The 19,308-nt window shown below is 39.2% G+C and overlaps 1 protein-coding gene across 2 annotated transcripts in view; it reads right to left on the bottom strand.

The window, feature by feature from the left end:
- The window catches only part of SLC39A10 (solute carrier family 39 member 10), a 212,112-nt gene extending 196,639 nt beyond the window's left edge, over window positions 1-15,473 (bottom strand). For both annotated transcript variants that reach the window (XM_077181197.1, XM_077181198.1), the window contains exons 1-2: window positions 15,365-15,473; window positions 1,239-1,407 (exon numbers count right to left, since the gene is read on the bottom strand). The gene's annotated coding sequence lies outside the window, so the exon portion shown is untranslated. The remainder of the gene's footprint in view (window positions 1-1,238; window positions 1,408-15,364) is intronic.
- Window positions 15,474-19,308: the final 3,835 nt, after the last annotated feature.

The raw sequence follows: 19,308 nt of genomic DNA, 5'->3' as shown, positions 1-19,308 counted from the left end.
TACTGGCACTTACAAGAAAAAGCACAGCAGAAAATTTGAAACTATTTCCTGTCCCATTTTAAAGAAGTGCTGGGGTCTGCATTCCCACCCAAGGGTGTTATCAGGTGCCCTCTGTGCTTGGTTGTGGCTCCTTGTGCCCATTTTTCATGAGGTGCTGTCAGAACTATTCTGAAGACATGGCTACAGTAATCCTTTTCTTTTTAAACTGCGTTCCTTACCTCAGAAAATGTTCAGTTTCAAATCATAAAATTTTTGGCATTACATAGTCTTTTAAAAGCCAGCCTTACTTGCTTTTTGGGTTATATGTCCTTTTACTGCTGACAGACTGCTGGCAATCCAGCTAGGATGACACACAGTGTTTGATATCCCATGACTAAAACACGTGAAGAATTCAGAAACCAGGCTGAATTAGGCTCACCATTATTAATGAATTTTGAATTATGCAGTTAATCTATTTGTGAGTTTTACAACTCTTTCATTCTGAAAGAAAAAAAAGGAAAGCAATGCAAACAGACAGTCAAAAAATGATATCTAGTTATTGGGCCACATGTGGTAGAATGCTGAGATTTTATTTTCTTCTGGAAATACTACCTCTTATAAAGCCCATCCATCATCTGTAATGAGGGCTGTCAGGAATATTTAGCTGAGAAATAGCTACTTGATATGCTAATGGTGCTCCCTTAGTGAATTCCTTTGGTTCTGCTGCCTGACATTAATGGTTTTCATAATCTAATGAATGATGTGTGTAATAGAGGTAAGGCCACAGGGAATGACATTTTGAAACTAAGGGAAGTAGTATATATGTATTTTATAAATATGTGCATTTTTTATATATACACACGTATATACACTCAGAGGGAAAACACAAAATTGCTTTTCCAAGCTAGATAAAATAAACACTAGGGAGAAACTACATAGATGGAGCAAACCTTTGATACTGACACTTTAAATTCTAAAATATCTCTATTCCCAGGACTTCATGAAATATCCAGGAATGTAATAAGCATGAAGACTTCACTTCCACAGCCCTTCCTGACTCTTGTTTCAGAAGCTGAGACTCTGTCCTGCAACTCTGCAACTCAAGGACAACCACTCCTCTCTCCCAGCAGGATCCAGGTGGGTGGGAAGAACCAGGATCCCCCAGTAAATCCCTGCAGAGGGGAACCAGGTCCCAGCTGCAAGGCTGACAGCTGGACTCAGCCTGGGGTGCTGAACTCACCGTGCTGACCAGTACTCACCATTTCCTGCTGAAGTCCTGTATTTGTATCTCCCCTTGTCTCTTCTCTCTGGAGGAGGTGGGAAGTGGATGCTAGTGCAACATCTCATGTTCCAGAGCTGGCAACTCCCTTGTGGGCTTATTTTGTCAGCTGTTTTTAACCACAAATTTTTGTGGCCATCTCCACCTGGCTAAAAAGACAGTGAAAGTAGGTTATAAGATTGCTCTGAAAATCTACTGGAAACCAATTTGCTCTTTAGACAATTTCATCAGGTGGTGATATTCCAAATGCCTGACAACCTCAGCTTTTAGGTGCTGTGGAGATTTTGCTGCCCCTCCATGTCACAGCTGCAGATGTTTGCAGGATTGACCCTGTGATTTGCTCAACACCCAATACCCATTTTTCTGTGACTGAACTTCCTGCTGTCTTTATCTTCAGTGGTGACTCTGGTCCTGAGCTCACCATTGTTACTGTCATATTTTCTGAAAAATCCCTTTGCCAGTATTTCTTCTCCTGGGAAGATGAGAAGCCTCAGAGAAAAAGGAAAACAATCATTATCTGATCCACTTCTGTGTTTTGCTGCTTTGGAATGTGGTTTGGACATTGTTTAGCAACTGGTCATTGTTTGATTGGTTTCATGTGAATTGTTTTTGACTTAATGACCAATCACAGGCCAGCAGTGTTGGGACTCTGGAAGAGGTCACAAGTTTTAATTAGTATCTTGTTAAGCCTTCTGTAAGTATCATTTCTCTATTCTTTAGTATAGTTTTGGTATAGCATTCTATAACACAACATAACACAACACAACACATAACATAACATAACACATAACATAATATAACATAACATCCTTCCAAGAACATGAAATCAAATTCATTTCCTTCCTGCCATAAAAAAACCCCAAAAATACCTCACACCACCAACTCAGCATGTCAATAGTCACAGTGAATCAGGCATTCCACAGTGAGTTTCTGTAGGGTAGTGATGGAAGCCCCTGATGATCTAGAGACATAAACAAGAAGTGATTTGGGTTCACAGAGGATTGCTACTGCAGCTCCAGCGCTGTCCTTGCAAACATACAACAGCATTAGGCACTGGGGAGAGTGTGATGGGTGTAATATGAATTACATCGATTCTTCATGGATCTGAAAATGTGCACCCACAGCAATTGCTTTGTGTGTGGACATGCAACATAGAGTCCTGAAGAAGGATGAATCACTGAACAATAAAGTGGCTGTGTGCAGGTTGACACCAGAAAGTTTCTTGTGCTTAATTTCATCTTAGAGGATGCTTGTGTCAGTTTTTTATACTTTTAAAAAGAGCAGGAAAATAAAATTAATGACAAAAAGATAAAATTAATGAAATCCATAGATGACATTAACGTGTGATCAGTTGCAAATATCAGAGACCCAAACCAAATTAAAAAGAGCTTAAAGTATAGACCAAAAATAACAGGCAAGCCTTAGATGCCTTAGAGCCATTGAAAATTAAAGTATATCTAGAGGAAATTAACAGAAGAGAAATTCAGTAGGAGGGAGAGATCTAGGACAGCACAGCACTACCAATGTGCAGGGAGATAACAATCAGAAATTAGACATGATTTTGCAGCTTAGCAGGGCAAAGTTATAGAAGCATGCAGAGTCATTATGCCATGGAGCAAAAAAAAAAGGCTCTTTTCTGTGGCTTTTTAGGTGTAGGGATATCTTCATTGGAGATAAATATCTGGGCAAATTAAGTGAAGTTCAAAGATGAGCCATAGAGTCATTATTATATATGGAGGGATTTACTTAAGATGAAAATTAAAAAATGGAAACATGGTTTATTTGAGAGACAAGAAGAGATGCTAGAAACTAGTAATGCTGAATGTGCATGAATAAAACAGGAACAGATCCTTTATCAAGGGTTAATTTAATAACAAAAATTAATTGTGATTAAGAAAAAGTTGTTGGGAAAGCCTCCAGTACATTAAAATGCTTCACTTAGGAAGTAAAGTAATCAATGGAAACCTCATGCTAATGACAATGCAGAAAATTTCAAACTAGGTTTTTCCTCACTGGATATTTTACACCACTTTTTAGAGCCTTGCTGAGGCAGGCAAGGGCCTGGGTTGGAAAAGGTCTCATTGGTGATTCTGTCTTACCTTCTGCAGGTGCTTGTAAACTATTTTTCATGGTTTCTTCCCACAACTCTTTTCAGGAACTTGTGCAGACATGCAGCCTGACTGCCTTGTCCAGGTTCTCTGAGGATTCCTTAATCAAAGTGAGGGCACTTTCTATTTTTAGCTATAGTGAACAGACCTGATTTTTAGGAAGGTTTTGTACAGCAAGATCCTGCTTGCTTCCAAGTTTTCTGTGAGTCCCCAGAACCAAAAAAAGAACAGTACTCATGGCTTGCATGACTCACAACCTCCCTTCTCCCTTTACCTTTAGAATTTTCAGACTGAGAAACATCACCTGTAAGATTCCAGATCCTAAATTATACTTGGGCTCCTATTTCCCCTTCAGGTAAAAGTTAAGAGAGGTAGGAACTTGGATAGCTTGTTCTTAGTCTTAGGCTTATAAATTTTCTAAATAATAGGGAAGGTTTCATAAAATACTGCAATATTATTTAATTAGGTGACATATTCCCCATTAAGTCTGTATCTCACACATAAATAATGGCAACAGTATGTTCCTGCTTAAAAAATGTAATGATCTCTGTAATCTAATATGCTGGGAAAATTTAACTATTCCCAGAAAGATTATTAATGATCTTACTTGAATTTTATTTGTCCTTCTACCTGACATATGGCACAGTACAGATGGTTCTGCATTGTAGCATGTTTTTTTTTTTGCTAAATTTAAATTAATGCATTAATTGATACATAATTTCTAAATTATACTTTGTCCCAGTTGAATTAATACTCAGGTTTATTATTTAATATATTGTGCAACAGAAGGAAGTAGTAACAAGTGGGATATCTATTCTTTTCTTATTTCTGACAAAGCCAGTGTCATAGTTAATTTCTTAAGGAAAGGTCCTGACATTAATTTTCCCTGGGTGCAAAGACAGCTGCCTATCTTAAAATTAAAATATTACTGTGGAGTTCTCACGTTCTCCTCCAAATTATTAATTCTCTTTAATGTAACTATTAGAGAAAGTGTTTGTCTCTCTCTGATTTGTGCTTGTACCAAGTCAGCACCATGAGGTAACAGTCCAGACCACTGCTGCTGTGAGAAATATTTGTGTTTAGTTCAACTGTGATGTAAAAAGAATGGCTGTCATTTGACTTAATGTGAAGTTGTAAATTATAATTTTTCTTTTTCTACATTGGATGTCTCTAAGCTTTTTCTTCAAACAATTGCCAATATTTGCTTGCTAATTCTTTGTGGCATTACAATTATCAGGCATACTCCAAGCAAAATGACCCCCCAGTTCCATTATTTATTCTACAACGTTGTTAACTGTTAGTCCTTTTTTCCCCAAACATGCATAAAACAGACTAACTTATGATGAAATTTAGCTACAGTCTAAAAAGATACAGCTGGTTCATGCTGTAACATATTTTATGCCTCAAGAGAGAAAAGAGTAAGTTGTGGCTTTTGCTTTAAATTCAGATGATTGCATAAAATACACAATTAATCACAGATGGGTTACATGGGAAAACAGCCCCTATTGTCATATATACTTTACATTTCCAGAGCCAAAGTGTCACCTGTAAACAGTTTAAACAGCAGGTCTCATATGCTGAAGTCTTGAAATCATTCCCCAATGGAAGTTAAATGGAAAACCTCATTAATACCCAGTAAGGCAGAGATGCATGTGAGAGATTCCCACTGGTTGATTTACTGTGGCACCTGCCACGAGTATGGAAATAAAGGAGAGAGTTATTTTCAAGTATATGAGTAGAGAAAAAGTAAAACTTAGGGTACTCTGCTATCTAGGGGAATTTGTACCATACATGTTTTGAACTGTTGGGGGAAGACTCCCAGGAACTGGGCTGGAAATCTCATGCATGGAATCTGGACAAATTTTGTTATTTGGTTTACGTACTAATAATAATTTGAGAAAATCCTTGATATTCTTTACTCTTTCAGGCACAGTAGGACAAAAAGAGTTGTTTCAGTGACCTCAAATAGGAGAATGCATTCTAAGTTAGGCCCTTCCTAGGACTGCATGTGGTGAGCACCTGCTGTGGAGCAAACACATATTTTGTTATGAAGTCATTTGAAGTTATTCAGCCTCTCTTTGTGCTTACTTGAGGTTAATTGCATACATCTGAAAACTTATTCCAGTGTGATCCTCAGAGAGGCAGCCAAGTGATGCTCACCAACAGCAGGTGAACTGCCTATAAAACCCATTGATCTAAATTACACCCTTGGAGTAAGGGAAGCAGTGATGTTTAGTTAAAAGGAGCTTTTAACACTCTGCTGGCATTTTAAACCACTGCTGGGTGTGCTCAGAGTACTGCATTCATCTATTAAATATGTAGAATACATTTGACTGGGCCAAAATCCCAAACTGATGTCAATCAGTGTAGCTAGTCAATAACTGCTACAAAGGTTCATTACTTTGTATTGGTTATGGATTTGGCTTGACTTCAGGGAGCCCACTCAGGTTAAGGATTGGCCTGGATGTAGCCCTCCTAAAAGCAGTAAAGGACTGTTCTTGTTCAGTATGTTCATCTACATCCATGTTTACTTTTCCTTCTAGAAAATTTCATTAAAAGCAAGGGGCCAACATGTATGCAGTCAGTTTTCTACATCACAAGGTGCTAGAAAACTCCAGAAAGGATGCTGCAGAGCCAGCCCTCCCCTCATCCCTCAGCAGCTGGAATGTAATACTCCACTGAGGAGGTGAGGAATATGAGCTGTATCTGATCATAATAAGAATGAGAGCGAGTCCAGACATGAACAAATGTTGACACATTTAGTAGGAAGAAAATATACTATTACCAAAGAAGTGTCATATATGGTTTCAGAAAGCAAACAAGCAAACAAAACTAACAGCACAGGATATGAATTTGTTATTGCATTCACAGCATTATTGTATGGCTTCCTAAACTAATTTGTTGTTACATGATGAAGAGAGAGGGGAAAAACTTCCTGTCTCCAGCATGTCACCTTTCATTAAAATTGTGTTTGTCTGAGATTTTGTTATTTGCAGTTGCTCATCTGTTAAATTAGAAGTTTTAATTCTTCACAGTTTGTCACCTTTTTAATTCTGATCTGTTGACACATACTTCTCGGCAATGCAAGAAGGCTTGAAAATGAAATTTAAAAGAAAATTAGGTGAGAAGAGGATAACAAAGTGAAGCATTGGTTCTTTGCTTTTCCTCACTAAATGCAAAATGGCTCTGGGAGTTACAGATGGATGGATAGCAGTGGGAGCTACCACCACGACATTGCACATGCTTCTGTGCTTCTGATTTAGGAAAACCCACTGTCATCTTTCTGGAAAGCACAGAGTATGGTAGGCTTGGCTTCATTCTGTTGAGGAATAGGAAATTCCTTTAAATCTCTGTTTATCTACAGGAATGAAGTGATTCTGAACCGCACATGGACAGGCACTGTCAGTGCTGTTTGCCTCTTGAGGGTACAGGGTGGAACCCTGAGTACAAGCTGAATGGAATTGTGCCTCAGCTGCTTTTCTGCCTGCTGAGCATTCCCTGGAGCGGCTGCCAGCCAGCTGGGAGGAAAGCCCAGCTGCTGTACAGAGCCTGGTGTTTCCTTACTACCCTTCAGCAGCACCCAGCTTGGGCTGGACTTACAGTTTAATTCAGGAGTACTCAAAAAACTCTTGTTTTCTGTGAAGGAAATAATCTCCTCTCTCTGAAAGTGCAAACACCTGCCAGCTGCTGGAGTCAATGTGGTCCACTGATGTGTTTGGTCCAGCGGCAGGTGAAGATTCAAAAGAGTCAGATTTCCCCCTGGAGTGTGGCAACACTTGAGTCATTCAAATCTGGTAAGGGAGAGGGAGCTTTTGCAACACCAAACCCCAAAACTGAACCTGGGGCTCGCATCCAGCCTGTAGCACTCGTCAAAGGGTACCATCCTCCTTACTGGGATTTGGGCATAAGCAGCTCTAAAATAAAACTGTTCAAGATTATAGCTTGGCTTCCCCAGACAGAGGAATTGCTGAGCTCTTGACTGACATTTTGGTTGGTTGTTTTTGTTTTCAGCTCCAGAGGGAATCAATGCAAATGTATCTGAATGATACAAACCCCTCAATTCAAAATACTACGTACCTGCTGAGCATCACACCTGACCAGAACAGCCCCCACCACCTTTTCCCTTGACATGTGCCATCTGACTGCTTTGTAGCATCTCATATTCCTCAAACTTCAGCAGCCTTGTTGGCAGAATTCAGCAGAATACTAATTCCTGATAAGACGGACTCATTTCTGAAAGTCAGTCTAAAGCTGCTTCCTTGCATCTTTCCATTAAGGCCAGAGAAAGAAAAATAACTCCAATCAGAACTGGGTTTCAGCTGGCTAGATAACCATATGCATGAAATAATCACTGAAAATGAAACTTTTGGGCATAAGTCTGATCTCACTGTAGACACAGCACTGCGTGTACAGGGCAAGGATGTGGCACCATTCCTCAGCACATGGAATACATAAAGAGAATGAAGAAGGGGAATAGAGAAAAGAACTTTTTTTAAAAGAAAGTTTTTGTAATAAGCTGAATCATACAGCAGGGAGATGTGTATAAATGCAAGCTCAGGGCTCTAGAGCCCTGTATACTCCTGCAGCTCCTCATCCTTTATCCATGGTGTAGCTCTGTGGAAAGGGAAATTCAGTAGATGATTTCTCCAAAGATGAGAATAAAGAGAGCAAAACAGAGAGATAAAGACCCTCCTTAAACTCAGGAATGTGACCAATTTAAACAGGTGATGGTTTTCTCTGCCCAAACAGAGGACAACTTGATCTGCTGAAATTCCCACTGGGGTTCTTGAACCAGTTCAACTAAACTGACCAACTTTTGATGACAAAAACTGTATGTGGCTCACATCTGTTCAGTTTTCACCTTTAGATGGCCAGAACTCTAACAGGTTCAACTGGAATTCTCCTTGAAGGAGAAACTGAGACACTCTAGAATGAACTTAATGAAAAATCTTTGTGTAGAATACAGCATCATGAACTAAAGTATTTTGTCTTTTTAAGTATTTATGTTGATTTTCCCCCCTCAGATTTGAGTGGCTGGTTTTGATATGGCATTAAATTGAGTAAGCCTTAGGAGTGAGTGTACAAAAGCTATTTTCCTACACATAATTCATATGGTTTTATAAACATGCCCAGCTCTATGATGGAATTAATTGTTAAACTACTTCTGATCTAACTGCTGTTTTACTTTTTCTGTCCTAATAAGGGATCAGGTTACACCCCCAAATTCCATGCTTCTGACAAATATAGATAGGGTCATGCTCAGCATCTGCACTACAAGTTACTTACTTACACCTGCACTCAAAATGCCCAGGAGGTTTTCTAGATGCATAAAATAGATGAACATTGAACAGCTGGACGTTTTCTACTCACATTAAAATAAAATTATAGCCACAAGAAACCAGTAATTTTCTCACCACAAATTTAAGGTTAGAAAACATGGAAAAATGTAAACCTTGAGTTGGATTCATTTTTCTTGATTAACTGCTAATTATTTCTTTTTACTACACTTTAAAAGCTGATATGCAGTAGTTTGAAGGAAGCAATGTAGCGCTTAAAATGCGTAAATAAAATAAGAAGGACATTACTGATTTTGATACACATAACTGGTTTGCTGCACAAACAAGACTCAAATATCAGTTAGCATCTTGTAATCAAGGGAAATTGGTAGTTTCATTTCCATATGGTGTCCTGAATCCCTTTCCTTACTCTCATATTAAACCAGTAGAGTGGCAACACACACTTAGGTGATAAATTTCATCACCTTGATGCTTTTCTTAGTGTTTGAATGAAATCAGAGTTTTGATATGTTTAGGTACTTAGATGGGAAGCATATGCAAAATATTTGAATTTTATTATGACTGTGGTTATGCCACAATACAGATAAGATTAAGAAAGAAGCCTCTCCTATTACTCTTCTATTTATTTACTTATTCAGATTAAAAATAATAAATTATGCTTATCCAGGACCTTAGGCACTGTAACACATCATTAATATTACAATAAAATCTCAGCAGTATTAAACTAATCGCTCAGTTCGACACACTCCTACACAGATTCCTTCTCAGTCTTCCTTGTGGGAAAAAACCCCCACAACACTGCCCTAAATATTATCTAACTCAAAGAAACTTTTGAACTCAAACAAATTCAAAGTGTACAAGGGAAGCAATGCTGGAAACCTGAGCTTTTATAAAACTGACTTGGTACAGATTCCTCTGTTCTTTATGGTGAGGAATGGGATGTTCTGGGATCCCAGCTGTCCACTGTTTAATACTTGCTGGTGACATGGTTTTTTTCATGACAGTTTGCTGAGCTGGCTGGTCCAATGATGCAATTTGACATGGATGTGATTGCCTGATCATTTTTTGAGTGTCAGCTGTAGATGTTTTGTTGGAGTTCACCTTCAGTGTTGTTCTTTTTATGTGCCAGTGAACCAGAGTGGAGTTGGTAACCACACCCTATACTACAGGTGGTCACATGCATCCTAAAACTTAATATGTATTTCGAAAAAATATATTATTTGGATTTTGTCACATAATTCAGTCAAAAGGAAAGGATCAGTCATTTAGGGGATGTTACATATAAGTTATTAGTTATGTAAATGTCACTGTTTGATTTTCTGAAAATACAGGGAAATGCAGCCAATATCAACAGAATTTCATACAGAAAGATGTCAAATCCTTGAAAGACTTGTTAATGAAAGAAGAAAATGAAAGGACATTTGAATTTACTTTAGCAACCTATACATACAGAGACTTTTCCTCTTTTAAGAAAAAGGTCCAGTTTGGAAGCTCAGTCTGTTTTTTGTTGATTGCTTCAACTAATCAGCTGTATAGGGAGAGGCACAGATAGCCTCACATCTGTTGATGCCTCATAGATATCTTCTTGAATGGCATTTATTGTTTTCATATGAGTCCACTAATTTAGCTGAAATTTCATCAGTAGTCACTATATAAGAGAAAACTACACCATAAGGATATGCAACTAGTATAATTCTTTTCTTAATTTGATACCTTATTGAAGACTGCTAAAATAAGGATGCCATTTGTGTACTGCTTTGCACAACCAAACCACTCTAATTATGACAGGACTTGTTGCATATGTTGAATTTCACAGGAGAGGGTTTTTTCCCACACTTACATCCATTTTCAGTTAATTATCTGAATCAGAGAGTACAAGAATGAGGAAACCTGTAAAATCTATGACAGAACCAAGATTAAATTTCAGTTGTGTTTCTGGAAGCTTGCTGTCAGACTGCAGTGCCCTATGGGAACAATTTAAGGAGCTGCAGACATGAAGAAGACTGGGCAGAATGTTGGCTGCAGACAAGGATGTTATAGAATACCTGACTATTCTGAGTTGGAAGGAACACACAAAGATCATGGAGTCCAGCTCTTAAGTGAATGGCCCATTCTGGAATCAAACCCACAGCCCTGGCATAATGAACATATTCATTATTGCCTCAAGTCCCACAAAACCTCCTCCCTTTCCTGAATATCTTTTAGGATTTCTTTCATGTGATGAGAGCAGAAGGGTAAGGTTTTAGTATCAGCCATATGAAACAGCAGAGGCCAAAATCCAGAAGGAAACAAAACTCTTCCTTTTGAGTTTGCCTGGCCTCATCCTTTCCCTTCTGACCCACAAGGAGGAAACAGAACAAGGGAACCACAGGGTGGTGCTGATAGTTCATTCCTGATACTTGCAGTATTTGATTCCTTTGGAGCCTGTCTTCCCAGCATTGGCTAAGTCAAAGCTATTTTGTTAATCATAACATCACTAATTTCCTTTCCTGCTGATAGCTGCATGGTGGTTCTGCTGCTGTCACTCCACAGTAATGAAATGTCATTGCAGGTGGTACAAAATGTGGCAAAGTTAAACAGTTGGGAGCAAACAGCCTTCTCAGTTACAGCAGCTCGATGGCATGGATTAATTTGAGGGGAGATTCCTTCATATTCTCAGGAAGGTTCACCTCTGCTCTCATGCAAAGGGTGTTGCATAAATGGTCTGTGAATTCTCACTGCTTGGGCTTTCTGGGGAGAGTGCCACAGATTCAGTTCCATGCTTGGCCTATCCTTCCTCACTCACATGATCTTTTCTAGCCACTGAAACCCTCTTCAAAGCAGGGCAAAGCACCAGGGCCAGCTGCAGCCTGAGAATGGCTGAGAGAGCACACTTTGCACCCCACCTCTTCCTGAGCTCATGCAAGTGAAGGGAAAACAGGAGGAACTCCAGCCTAAGTCACAGTTACTTCCCAAATTATCTCCTTGTGTGCCCCAGCCCATATCTGTGTTGAGTCCAACTGCTTCTTTCACTGATTGGAGGGTAATTTCTCTTAACAGATGAATTCAAGGCAATCACAATATGCTCCTGGAAAACTGGAGCCCAGAAAGCAAGAAAGACAGAAAAAAAAAAAAAAAAAGGGAGAAAAAGGGGAAAAACCCCCTGGCGTGTCATGAAATTGAAACCCAACAATTATAATCCTAATGTTAATTCTCTCCATCTGAAACCATTTCCCAAGACATGTGATTTCTAAAGCAGTCATACATATGGCAAGGAATGTTTTAAGGGAGAAATTCACTACACTTCTGTGTTAGTCACCACATCTCAGAATTATTTCGAGTGAATTTAAAGTGCTTGTGCATCATGGCAGCTGTAGGAATAATATTCTAGGGGACCCCATTTCCTCTAAAGTATTTCTCAGTGGCTTCTGAGCAGAGACAAGGCACTTCTAATGGTGCTGCAGAAGCCTCCTGGGCAGTTTTACAGAGCCCTTGCACTCAATCTGTGCATGGAAAAATATTGCTCTCTTGTAAAGCAAATAAAACCAGGAAAAAGCTTATAGTGAGACAATATATCTTTTTCCCCCCAATCTTCTATGCAGATCAATACAAACAGTTCAAGTTGATTGAATGTAATTCTTTGCCCAGATCAGATCAAAACCATAAAAACTAATGCACTGAGGTAGTCACCCAGTCTTGCTTTAAACATAAAACTTTTTTCCCTTGTAATGCATTAATTAATCAGGCAATCTGGTTGGTATATGGGAACCATCATTTACATTCCCATTTGCAAAATGTGTGAGAGCTTGTTACATAGATTCATATGTGATAACTTTTTTGAAGTTTCATTTTGGTGGCAGTAGAGCTTGATAGTTCCCTTTCTATATGCTTAGGTCAGAAATTGCAGCCTCTCAAGAAATGTGTTCTGCACAGCAGCTGAGTCTACATTATTGTATAAGCACTACTGCATGTCCCACTTAACCCAGTAAATACAGAACCTTGTCTCTAAAGTATTGGTGAAAAGAGAAACAAAAATAGACATAGGCCTGCTTGAAAAGCATCCTTCTTCCTCAGACCAGGTTCCATTAAAAATCTTAGTTAAGAGCCTCTCTTAAAAGCTTTTAGAAACAAAAGTGCCTTGTGTGGCCCCCTGAAGCCTGATGAAGAACCCACCAGTGATTTGTAGCTCAGGGAGGCACAAGCACCACAGTGGATGTTAATTGTCATCATGGCAAAGTCTGTCTCCTTTTTTTCCCCCCTATGGTTAACATTTTATGGGCAATGAACCACAGGAAGTAACTGCTACTGATTATAATGAAAATGCTGAAACCTCTTAAATTACGGCATCAGGCAGGAGCAGTGCTGATGTAATTACTATGTTAATGATCAAGTAATATTTAAGTACTCCTGTGTGATTTCCTAGTATTTTTTAGTACTCATCTCTAATGTCCTGTGGAGGGTTGAAGAGCTGCTGCCATTCCCCTGCTGGGTTCCCATGCAGAGACTCTGAAAGCTGTGCTAGACCCACTTAAGTCTCACAGTAGGGACCAGGACTCCTCCCGCTGCTCTGCTCCTCATGCCAAGGAGTTGCCCATAATCACCTCTAAGAGCCCTTTCCATCCTGCTCCAGGGCTCCAAAGAGGCACCAGCATTGTGACTAGGTCAGGATTTTCATGGGAGACTGAAAATCTCTCACTGTTCCCTTCTCTGAGTCCTTTTGTACCGAAGGCAGAGCCAGGACACAAAAGGCAAGGAATCAGAATGGCTGCTTTGGCAAAGGGAGTGTGGAACACACACCCCACAATTCTGAATTTTCACTGTGCTACAGGCTATTTTTGACACATCTCTTGCAAACTAGCATCTGGTAATTTTGGAAGCACTGCCTTCATGTGTCTAGATACTTTTGGGAGGAAGAAAATAGAATGCAACTGTGGTTCTAGTCTGACAGCTGGCTCCCAGGCACACCTGCCATGGAGCTGCCTCAACACCAACTGCTCTTCCCCTGACAACCTTGAGCAGAAGGCTAATAATTATTTACTGGGAAAGCAAGTGTTATAATGATATCACTAAAAACTTTGTTCTGTTTTCTTTGTTTCTCTACTTCTTGTTTTTATTCTTCCATGTCTAGTGATACAGAAGTTTGGAAATCCTATAAATCTAGAATTAGATAATAAGGAAGTTTACTTTTAAATTGATATTGTAAAGTCTTAGAATCCAGACTATCTGTGCTAAAGCCACCAAGGCCTTTGGGGCACAATGAATTTTAGAGCCTCCTGCACTGGTCACCACTTTTGTATTAGCTCTTCTCCACAGAAAAGGGTCTGTATTTCTGGTCTGCTATTTTTTGACTAGAAAAATTAACCCTGATATTTTCACATGTGATATTTAATCCTTTGTGTGTTTGTATCGTGACTAATCTACTCAGGCAAACTAAGTCCAAAATGTCATGTGTGTGTAGCTGAGCATTGTACCTGTTACTTGAGGGGAGGGCTTGCTCCAGAGATGGTGATCCAGGTAAAGTAAAAGATGAGTGCTGTGACATATCATTGCTTTTCTCTTTAGCAGGAACAACCCACAGCCTCACTAATAAGCTCTGACACTTGTCAGAGCCTGATGCCCTGCTTCTGGTGGAGCAATACAAACAAAGGACAAAATGCAATCCTGCTATAGTAGGGAAAAACAAATGGATGCAAAAATGGAGGAGTGAGCAAAGTGAATCAGGGAGACAGCTTGTGAAAGAGACAACAGCCTCAGAGCTTCTGTAGTTTAGTCATTACTTACACAAAGCTGACAGCATGACAAGAGATCTTAAAGAACAAGCCAATAGCCTGTCCCCAGGCTGAGCAGTCTGGGGAGGTTTATGGCTAATTAACTCTAACTAAGGTACTCCAGCCAGCCTGCAGCTTTGCTGCACTCCTTCCTGATCCACAGCTCTCCTGTCTGTGCTTGGAGCAACCAGGCTGTGTGCTGACCTTGGAGGCACACAGGTACACAACCTGAGCCCTGAGCAAGGAGAACAGAGATCCCCCCAGGAGAAATAAGGAGCAGAAGGCAGAGAAGAAAAAGAAAGGTGACAGGATTACTGTGTGAGTCAAAAAAAATGACAACATTAATATCAAGTGGGGGAGGATGGAAGGAAGGATGGAAGTGTGAGCCCATTTGACCAAGAGTCCCCTGGCTGGGTGTGGAGGAGTTGGAGAGTGGGTCTGCAGGAAGGGGCATCAAAGCAGGAAAATTCCTCTTCCTGAAGGTATAAAAGATGCCAAGTTCAGGACCCCCTCTCACCACACCAGCTCCCAGGTGAAGCCCTGCACACTCCTGCACACCCCACAGCCATGGCAGGAGCACAGAACTGCCCTGAGGAATTTTCCAGCCCCAGGGAAGGACTGGCTGGAGCCAGCATGGCACAGTCAGTGTCTTGCATGTGTGAAAGGCTGAAAAGCTGCACTTCAGTAGCTCAGCAAGGACAGTTCTTATGTGTCTATGCCATAGGGCAGAGAATTTTTTCAGAGGCTGGGAACTGTCAGACTCCTACTGTCCCTGCTCAGGTTCAGCAGATGAGCACCTCTATCACATCACCCTTTCTTTGCAGGATAAAGTTGCTGGAAAAGTACCTGGCTCTACTCCCCCATATGCCTGTTCAGGACTCTGCCTCCTTTTATCCAAATATCTTACGTGTCTTTCACCAACCAGAATTCTAGCAGACTTTTGACACAACTCACCAAAGATACCTTCTGTGTCCTTTTCATACTTGTCAGGTGTACAGAGCTTGGCAGGGACTCCTGAGCACTGCTTATCTGTCATCCATAAACTGCTGGAAATGTGATGGAGTATAAGTATCCCTACAAAAAAACCAAACAGATGACTAAAACACAAGTAAACAATCAAGATAATTTTTATATTTTCTTATAGGCAAGTATGTGTAGTTTGAGGGCAAATATTTGAAGATGCTAAATGGCAAGCAGAACAAGTTTTTCTGCAGATAAATGTCTTTATTTAATTACAGGGAACTGACTGGCAGACTTCTTTTAGTATTCAGAGGTGCTTTCCCCATAAATGCCAATTCAGCAAAGGGATTCTTAACTTATAAATGTGCCTTACTAATTTTGATTTTCAGTCAGTAATCTCAGCCTGAGCATAGACATATACATTCTACACACACAGAAATTCTTGCATCTTGTTCTGTTTTACAGAAAACAGTTCAATCTTGTACATTAAGCAGATTTTGTAAGAAGTTAGTAAGTAGTGAAAGGAAACCGATTGTAAGTAATAATCTCAAACCAGAATTTTGCTTCTAAACAACACTTCAGGAGGTCCATAAGCATATTTCAAATGATATTTTAATAACTGATGCTTAAATACTTTTAAAGCAGCACTGTAATTAGATGTGTCTCTTTGAAACTTTCAGTTAAATAATTGCACACTAATGTAAAGAAAACCAGCTTTTCACTAAATAATTTTGCTTTCATCAGCTGAGATTAATACACTTAATAAGCAGTTGTTATTAAACTAAACATTCAATAATGAGTCATTACAGCTATATTAAATCCTTAGGGCCAAGTGCTGCAGCTTGTACTCCTGGAAGTGGGCAAAGTTCCCATTGCCTAAATGGGAGCTTTAACTGTACACTAATTGTAGGACTTGTCTTAAAACTAGCTTGAAAAACTGATAAGGAAAAATGAGACTGTGCTTAAGCTGAGTTTGAAAATGGACATTTCAGTTCTTACCTATTCCTTCCTGCCTTAATTCATGTACTTACATCACATCTGCATATATTTCTTGCACCATTCATCATTGTACAACAGTTAAAAAGGAGGTGCCTAGTTCTAACTTAATGAAATTTCAATTTAACATAGCTAGTCTAAAAGTCATCATAGGAACTACAATATCTCTGGAGATCTTGCTCAGTTTTTGTTTCTTCAATATGATCTAGTTTTGAGTGAGAATACCATTCAGATCTAAAAATGGATTTAAAAATCACTTTTAAATCAAAAATGCTGCTAAAACCAACAAAATTATGAACTCAGTTAACTTAAAAGAGAGACTTCTGTAAAATTTTTCATCTTAGAGGACACAGGATATATTCTAAATTATATATATTTTTTTTTCATTTTAAAGATGAAGAAATTAGCATCTTGCTTTTTTTTATGATCTAAAAATCTTCAAAATTGATGGTGATCAGGTGAAATACCTGAATTTCTAACAGGAAGTTAAATGGTCTTATGTGTTATAAATGTCCAAATCGGAAGCCAAATTTATAAGAAAATTTAGCAATGGTTTATTAGATCGTCAGCAAAATAGAATTTCAAAAAACAACCACCACAGCCAAGAGTCAGCGTCCAGCCGTCTCCCCCTGTTCACACCGACTGCTTCTGGCAGAGAGCTTATATACAGTTTATTCTGCCTGGGGCAGAAATGACCGAATGAATGCTCCTTTGTGTCCCTCCCATGCAGAACTGAGGCCATACATGTGCAGGGATAGACAAAAGTCCAGTTCCAGGCGTCTAGATGATGTCAGAGCACTCAGGAGAAGTCAGTATTCACATGTAAAGGGTGGCACCCCGGCAGCAGATGCAATCTCCAAGGAGCAGATCACTCTTGAGTGGCCTGGGCATTCCAGGGAAGTCAGTGATCATGGCCCAGGAAGGTTCCATTCATACCTTAACAGACTTGATATTATCTTGACGTTGTCGGGAACTAATTGAATAAAAATAAGGCTCTGCTCCCAGCTGGGGTGGTCAAAGACATAGCTTGGATTTTACAATATTTCATACATAAATAGCATGAATTATCTCTGCCATATACTACATTATGGATAAATATCTTTGTTCAAAATGCAAAGTTCTGTGAACATTAGCAAATATTCCTTTACATGCATTAGGTTTTAGTAATGATAAACTTTTTAAATATGAAGAGGTGTCCAAACCAGCTGCCAGCACTTCCACTGAAGTTTAACTCTGGCATCTTAAAAGACCTGAGAAAGTTACGATGATAGAACAAATACATAGCAGCACTTGGTGGGACATTCCAGTTAGCAAAGATCTGAACCAAAGGACTTCACTGGCCAGATATGAATATCTTTTTAATTAGTGATTCAAGTTGCAATTTTTTTTGCCCATGAAATTTAAGTATTAACTCTGCAAAATATTTTAATAGATCAGTTTGGGATATAGGAGTTTTAGGTTTTGTTCTTGTGTATAATTTCTGAGCCATCAAGACATCTTCTCCATCACTTGTTAGCAAGAATTAACTTTCCAGCTTTAAAGCACAAATACTGTACTTTCAGCTAAAGTGACAAGAATATGCATAGATTTATTATCCTTGTGAGACATGAAGCTAATAATTTGAATTTGAAAACAGTATTCAGTTCTTTTTAAAGTTTAATACTTGTAGTTAAGAACAATTTAGTATAGCAATAGTCCTTGAAATGTTCAAATGCTTTTGAGAGTTGATCCCTGAATTACCACTATAAAAAAAGGAATTACTCCTTTTTTTTTGTTTCAAATAATGTTGTTTAGGAGCTCAGGCTGCACAATGCACAAATGCCTCAGTGTGGATCCCAAGTGGAGCTTGTGCTTGTTATTTAAATGAGTTGGTTTTGAGCTTGTTAAGTAGAGTAGCATTTGAGCTCTCTCAGCATAGAGCTCTACAAGGTGAATGACTTGCACAAGGACTCCTTGTCACTCCTTTTCAATTTTCCTTCAAACTCCCTCAAGCCCTAAAAGAATCAGTTTCACTATAACAAGAGTTTAGCCTTTAACATGCAAAGCTCACAAGCCTTAGTCTTCAAAAGGCCAATTTAACAGGAACAAGAAGAAAACCCACAACACAAACTTGTTTTGTTAAGTCTGCAGGTGAACTGCATAGTTTGTGGAAATTCTAGATTCTCCCCAAGTCTGACATTGGAAGTTTGAACCTAAAAGAAGGATATATGATACTGATATATGATTTGAGTCTTATTTAACACCATATAGGTTTAAAGCAGTTTTAATGAATGACTAATTAAAATCACTGACATGTAATTAATAGAGTACACCATTGATTCACCAAGGGCAGTAGTGGCAAAGCATGCCACTGCCTTTTTTTGGGCACAAGAACTGGTCTGTGGGTTTAGGGCAAATGACAGATCTGACTTCTCTATGTCCTGCTAATGAAACTGATCCATCTCATGAGATTTTGTGATTTAAGCTGAAGGACATCACAAGGATGGTAAGGAAGGTAAGATTCTGGCTAATGGGAAGCTAATGATAAGTCATAAAAACTGGGAATAATGAGGTTGCAGAGGACTTAGTGAAAAGGTTGACCTGGCATTAGATATCAGTCAATATTTTTGTCAATTGTGTGACAGAAAATGAGAACATGCTATTGAAATTGCTCATGATGTGAAGCTGGGAATGTTCATCGATATGGGAAGTAAATATTAGGATGATAGGGAACACACTTAGGAGATCCTGTATTATGAGAATTTCATCCCTCCTAGGCAAAGTTTAGCTAAATGATTTTCTCAATCAGGACCGCTCAGTTTGGTGTTGTATTTACATTGCAAGAAGGCTCCTACGAGGGCATGGGCTCTAGTATTTTGAAGCACAAGGTTATTTTAAAAGGTGGTGATTGTGATGATCTCTGTGGATGTGTGAGCACATGCTACCACTGCAAGGATCAGCAC

This window comes from Agelaius phoeniceus, chromosome 7 (genome assembly GCF_051311805.1).
Source record: "Agelaius phoeniceus isolate bAgePho1 chromosome 7, bAgePho1.hap1, whole genome shotgun sequence".
In the NCBI taxonomy this organism is placed as follows: Eukaryota; Metazoa; Chordata; class Aves; order Passeriformes; family Icteridae; genus Agelaius; species Agelaius phoeniceus.
The sequence above is the reverse complement of the archived record's forward strand: the minus strand, read 5'-3'. Positions and strand labels throughout refer to the sequence as shown.